A 7,132-nucleotide genomic window follows, 5' to 3' on the forward strand; every position below is an offset into this window, starting at 1 on the left:
TCTGATATGAATTCCTAACTTGTCTTACACTGTTTGGCAATGTTATTATCAAGCAGACAATCATCTTGCGTTCGTCATTCATCAGTGTGTGCAGATGTGCGTCAAGGGTTTCAGCTGATGGATCTTTGCACAAATTCGGTTTTAGGAAGTTCAAAAGTTTTGGTCAGTTGAGGATTTTGCAGTTTACTCTGTCATGGCTAGCAGAGCAAACAGACCCAGACAGTGGAACCCGGAAGAAAACACAGGTGAGTATGATGGTAAGTAAAGTATTTTAATTTTCGGTTCTTGGTTTTGTAGATGGTGGGCGGAGCTGTAACATCTGAGGGGAACCCACGACGATGATGGATAATTTCTGCGGCCCATGGCGTCACCGGTGGAAACAACCTTGAGATGGCAGAGGCTCGTGGCGAAACAGGAAGTGTTCTGAGGCTTGGATCTGGAACGAAGATGACTTGTGCGACCACTCCTGGTGATGGAATCCTGAGGACAGACGGAGAGCAAGACTTAGGCAAGAGCTATAAACAACTAGGTCTATGAACGAGGCGAACATACTATGCACCATAGAGGAGCAACGAACTGGTGATGAATACTGGTCCTGGATGTCCTTTTGAAGGCAGGCGGGTGATGAGGTGAGTGGACGCAGCTGTGTTGAGTCAGGAGCCAAGCAAAGAGGGAGGGGGAGGATATCTGACAGAGGCACCATGACATACACATGTATAATGTTGTTCATATGCAATCAAATTTGTGGCTTTCCACAACCATTCCACGTATGTCTAACAGACTTTTCACTCATGTACCATTGATGTATGACTGTCATATTACGTATACGGCACACGTATCAGATTACATATCACTTACGAATCACCAATGAATTGCATTTTAAACAGCACAATAATGATGCACGGTTCATGTTCTACGTTCAAGTCAATTTTTTTAGATAGCCCAATATTACAACAATAGTCGTCTCAATGGGCTTCATACCAATAATTGTATAATGAACAAAAAATCATAATGAACATGAAGTTATAGAGTTCAATAGGTAATGGTTAATCTAAACTAAACAGACTATGCTAAACTGGGCATCCTTCTCTGTAAGAAATTCTCCTGAAACAACAGATTCCAGAAAAAAAAGAAGAAACTTCAGGGATGGAAGGAGGGATCCTCTCCAAGGATGGACAGGCGATGTACAAGAACTTTTAAAGAAGAATTACCTTATTTTAATTCTACAACCACATGTTTGAATAGTCCAGCAGATTCATCCAGATGGAGTTGTGGGACGGCTTGGGGCCGCGAGGCACGGTCCACAACCAAGTGTGGGAGCTGGAGCAGAGACGAGATCCACAGGTATGGAAGATGTAGAAATCGGGCTTTGTACTGAAATTGGGAAATTATATTTTTGGGGACCTGGCCACAAAAGTGCCTCCCCCCACTCAAGTTCACAGAATATGCTATCACAGTATCCCCCAGATCTAAGAAAAGAGCCCGTGACCCAGTTGACTTAGAAGGGTCAGTCACGGATTTGGAGGATCCCCCTGAGGAAAACACTGGAGATACAACTAAAATGTAAAAGGAATAAAAAATGAAAGTTAAAAAAGATATACATAACCAGATAAGTAAATAAATAAGCCTTAATAGAGAGATATAAATCGGTAAACGAGAATAAAAATAATCAAATTAGTAAAAAAAGAGAACATAAAATACTTAAAATATCAAGTAAATCAATAAATTTCAACTAAAAGCTAGATTGAAAAGGCAGATCTTGAGCCTTCTTTTAAAAACATGAATGGTCTCTGCGGCCCTGAGGCTCTCCGGGAGGCGGTTTCATAGGCAAGGTCCAATAAAACCTGAATGAGACCTTACCGTATGTTTTAGTTCTGACTTTTGGACTAACCAAAAGGCCTGTCCCAGAGGACCTCAAAGGTCAGCGAGGGCTCATACTAAAGGTCATGTCAGATAAATATGAATACCCAAGACCACACAAAGATTAATAATCCAATAAAAGAACTTTAAAATCAGTCCTGAATTGCACGGGGAGCCAATGTAGCAATTTTAAAATGGGTGTAATGTGTTTTGTCCCGTGGTCAGCAAGTGTGCTGCTGAATTTTGCAGCAGTTGAAGGTTTGATATCCTTCTTATGGGAAGACCAGAAGAAGGCTATCAGAAGAAGACACAATTCTTTTGTTACACTTTGTAAACAGATCTGGAAGACTCTTCATGCTTATGCACAACAGTATCCTCTCTGCCGGTGTCACTGTCATTACCACAGGCGCCTGCCTGACTGAAAGCTCAAAACATGGACGGTGTTACATTGGTATTTCCCTTTGGGAGAACATCTCACCCCATCAGTCAGATGTCATCACACAAACCCAGGTGAAGTTGGTTTCAACAATGGTTATCCTGAGGGCCACCAACATCATAGGCTATTGTTCACAGGGGTTACCAGCTTAGCTGTGACACAGACTTAAAGGCTCATTTCATCTGGGTGACATAGTTCTTAAGGCATCTGCATTACATCTTCAGAATGAAAGACTGTGATCATGGATTAAGGATTTGGTGGGACCCTGTTTGAAAATGTCTCCAGCGGGCATTGTTCTTATTAATTTCTGATAAAATGGGAACTAAACTCAGTTGTTGACGGACTAATACATGTTAATTTGCTGAAGTCGACATAGAAGAACACAATCCACAATCCATGGCCCGCACCGAGTACATAGGTGTTCTTTATTGCAGAGCAAATCGAAACCATGATTCTATCGCCACCATGCTTTACAGTTGATATGAGATGCTTTTCATTGTGTTACAAATGTTTTCCTTGTTTGTCATGATCTGATCCAAGTCTGACACAGAAACAAGCTGTCGCCTGAAAACGTAAGCCTACATTTTGACATTCGGCTCGCTGAGACACAATGAGCTGAGGCCGTGCAGTAGGTAAATTATATCTTAGCTCCAGAGAATAACAGACTTTTCCATTTAGATAAACGGGAAGGGGTGGATCTCCAAAAACACTTGGTGTCTAATTATCTTCTCATTTTGTCATAGCTAGTGTAGCTTTACAGTGTGTGTACAAGGCAAGCAATCTGCCATCAACAGGAAGAAACTAAAAGGAAGGGTTTTATTATCTCTGTAGTCATTATGCTATCAGTTTGGACCCCATACCGATAAGCGTCACATGCTGAGATTGTTATTAAAAAGTCTAAAACAAAGCTGATCCTTTTTGATCTCTAAGACAGCAGATAATCAACCAGGGGCAGGGGTTTGCCCGAAGGGAACAAAGCCTCAAAGCAAAAATCTTTTCTTCTTTCTTTCTAATTTTTTTGTTTTCTGAAAACACTGAAATAATACTTGAGCATTTATGATAATGTTCTAATTTTTTGACAATTTCATCCTGTTAGGGGAAATATTTAATAATCTCACAGAGTGAACGCCGATCATGAAATAGTGGCCACCATGCTGCGAATAAATTGCTGTCCAATCCCGATGATCCCAGCAGGCATCACTGCTCTCACAGGATTTCTCCCACATTTTCGCCGTTAGACAGAACTGCATCAGAACAAGGAGCTCTTCATTTTTAGATTATTTTCACACCACTTCTTCTCATTTGCCCTTTTCTGCTTCATTTGCTTCCTGTGCCCCCTGTCTTTAGGTCGCCCGTTCTCCTGCTCCACACTCCACGGTCATGGATCAGTCGGCATTCGTCACTTGCCGAATTTATCATGATGTTGAACTTATGCAAAAAGTATGAAGTTAGTCATGTAAAAATAAATTCATATTTGTGCCCCCTTAAGTTTTAAAGTTAACATCCTTTTATATATGTTTATATCTAATTTTTGATTGATCTTAGGAAACCACACAACATTTGAGACCCTTAAAAGTGTTTATAAACCCAGACTCAACATGCTGTTTGGGATAATACAACATGACAACTCTCTAAATGCCTCCAGACAACCCCCCACCCTTCTTTTACAGAGCATTTCAGCCATTTTATTGGAGGTGAAAGATAGAGGCTGAGGTCACCGTGGCAACCACATGCTTGGATGGATGCAGGAGCTCATCTGGCTGCATACTTGCATCCGTTCAGGGAAGAACGCGCCCCAGATTTGGCTGACATTTGGCAGCCTTTGGGGTCTGCTGCCTGTGAGTTACTGAGCATTAGAAGCTTTTACATTGGGGGAAGGGTGACAGACTCTGTTCATTTAGACTCTGTTCATTTTTTACATTTGTCACATCAAACATTTTATGCCTGGGAATTAATTTATGTGATCTCCATTTCTGGGTTATATTCTCTATTGCAAAAGCTTATGTAATTCTCTGACTCTGCACTGCTGCAAAACAATGACAGCAAAGAAAAAGTGAGGCGGCGAAAGGGTTTAACGGGATTATACAGAAGTGTGAAAGTCACCAGAGGCCTCTGAATCATTGTCCTCACTGATGTCCACAGCCGAAAAACAATTGAATAAAAGAACACACTGCAGACATGCAGCAAAATAAAACGCAGTGGATCACAAACCAAAGTCAACAAAATGTTCGAGTTAGCTGCACCCAACAATAAAAGTCTTGAATTTTCAAAATTGTTTATTATATAACTTTTTTTTATTTCAACAAATTTAAGCTGTCTAACAAGTTTTGATGAAAGCTGTATTCAGTGTACCAGTGAAATGCGAGAGCAGGACTTGAAACCAAACCAAATTTTTCTGTTTCCGTGGCTCAAAAAACTCAACGGAATTTTCCACAAAAAAGCAGGCTGCAGATTTAGCGTTTTTACCACAAGTGCTCTGATTTATGGGATCAGATTCAGATTGGAGAGCAATCAGATTGAAACTGTCCTTCATTTTAATATATTCTTAATCCCCAAAAACACAAGAAGCAGCAGCTAAAACAGCAAAATTATCTGGAAACACAGATTACAGAAAGCATCTCAGTAAACAAAAGAAAACGCCAGGCCTGAAGCTGGGATGAAAATTATGAGATGATAATAAAAATTGTCACAAGAACGGGCAGACGGCTGGTTCCTATTGCAGCAGGGTTTATTAGTACGGCTAATAGTACTAATTTTTGTTTTCTAGAATTTAGTTTCTGCAGAGCGGCAGTAGTTTGTAGGCGCGACTGCTGGACCAGAGCCCCCTTCCTGTCCCCCATAACTAGGCTCTCTGTTTACGCATTCTCCCGCTAGCTAAAGGCCCCTCACATCCACAGCTGAACATCACCGAACATCGGAGCCATCCGAGGAAAACAAAGACGTCCATGGATCTGTTTGTGGATGCATCAGAAAGGAGCGGAGCAGGAAGCTTGTGGCTCACTCAGCGTGTTTACGTCACAAATACGATGTTTTTTAAACTATATTGTTTCATCTGCTCCTGATTCACTGCAATTTCAATAAAGAAATACTCAATATGCAAGTTTGAGTTTGATTTTCTTAATGTATGTTCTCCATCGTGAGTAAAAGAACATGTTAAAAACAAAGTTTTCATTAAAGTATGACTTCTTATAAATGTGTACGATCTGATTCTCTCTGTAGGATAAAACACGCTGAAACGACGACCTATGAAAACAAAGGTTATTTTAGAAATTTAGCAAAAGTTAAAAAACTGAAAACATAACAAATACTAAAGGCCATGTCCATAGGGCTAAATATTTTAAAAACCAAGCAGAAGTTTTAAGTTGACAGGAAGTCTCCAAATCTTTCCAGAAGTTGGTGTCACACCAGGAGGTCATTTTAGAAAAATATGCTTTGCCTTGTCCTGCAGGTCAAAAAAACAGAGTTTTGAACCGCAGCAGTTATTATAATAATGAGGTCAGAGGTCAGGTTCCTTGTTTGTATTTTTTTTTAAATCACCTAAAACAAAAAAGCACTTTTATTGGTTAGTTCATTTCAAAGAATAAATAGTTTGTCAAAGTTTTAAAAACAAAATGTATATTTAAAAAATCTCTTTTAACTATAAAGTAACGAGACGTTTCATGTGCTGAGACTTGTTCAGGGTGCACCCCGTCTTCACCCAGCATCTGGGATAGGCTCCAGCAACCCGTGACCTCCAAACAGATTAATCAGGTTTAGAAAATTGTGGCTGAAGAAAAAAAAGTTGTCCATTTTCTCCAGTTTGATTCAGTCTTTTTTTTAATTAAGCTTGAATTAAATTTTCTAAGGAAAAGCAGGGAAGCAGGAAGAACTTGTGCAGCAGACACAGTTAACTGGCACAGAGAAAGTGATACCCGGTCTGCAAAGAGAGATAACGAGGAGACAGAAACACGGCCCCAATCACACATGAAAGGGATTTATAGAGGCTGAGGGGAGTCTCCGTCTCCCCTGAGTGCCTCCACCCTCCGTCTCTCATCGGGCAACTCGCACTTTTCCCTCACTCTCACACAAACACGTGTCGCTCCTGGCTCCCTCATCACCTCTCTGATTTTCACAAAGACAAAACAAGTCCTTGGATCTTGTGACAGTGCTGCTGGCGTGCAATCTTTGTGTGTTTTCGTGCTGTCTTCATCTTTTTATGCCTCTCCTTCAGACTGACTATCACCCCACTCTTGTCACAAATCCTGATGTGCTTTCTCTTACATGTGTCCGTGCCCGTTTTCTCAGCCTTTTATCCCGCCGTGACGTGACTGTGACAGGTCCCGTTTTGTCTTTTAGCCACGAGGCAGTAACTGAGCATCGGCAGAAAAGATATTATTTTCTAAATCCCTCCAAGATAAAAACTTCTCTGTTTCTGTCAAACCCCCAGATTTGAGGTTCACCATGCAAACAGATTCATTATCTGTGTTTTCTTGTCTTTTTTTTCCTGGCTTGTTTCCTGCAGGTCTTCAACCGCTGTTATCAGACAGGAAGTTGTGGAGAGCTGCTTCCTGCCCCTTAAACCCAGCTCAACATAATGAAGCCAGAGTAAATAGAAAAAAAGTCAAGACTGTTCATGAAATATTTAATGAAAAAAACAACAAGGGTATCGAAGAGCATCAAATGCATGTTTAATGAGTCTAAAAAATTGCTTTTCTGTAGTATTTTAATGTGTTTTTCTGTTCATATAATTACCTAATTCATTCAACACTTCATCTGCACAACTTCTAATCTAGAATAAAAGATGATTTTCTGCTGTAAATACTGACTTTGAGCAAAGCTAATCAGGAATGTAAAGGT

At 40.4% G+C, this 7,132-nt stretch overlaps 1 long non-coding RNA gene across 1 annotated transcript; it reads right to left on the reverse strand.

Annotated features, from left to right (window-relative positions):
- Nucleotides 1-257: 257 nt before the first annotated feature.
- LOC110015332 lies at nucleotides 258-3,379 on the reverse strand. The gene is made up of 2 exons (XR_002290517.2): nucleotides 560-3,379; nucleotides 258-480 (listed from the first exon to the last, which is right to left on the reverse strand). It is a non-coding gene; the product is annotated as an uncharacterized LOC110015332 (long non-coding RNA).
- Between the last annotated feature and the right edge of the window lie 3,753 nt (nucleotides 3,380-7,132).

This window comes from Oryzias latipes, chromosome 7 (assembly GCF_002234675.1).
Source record: "Oryzias latipes chromosome 7, ASM223467v1".
In the NCBI taxonomy this organism is placed as follows: Eukaryota; Metazoa; Chordata; class Actinopteri; order Beloniformes; family Adrianichthyidae; genus Oryzias; species Oryzias latipes.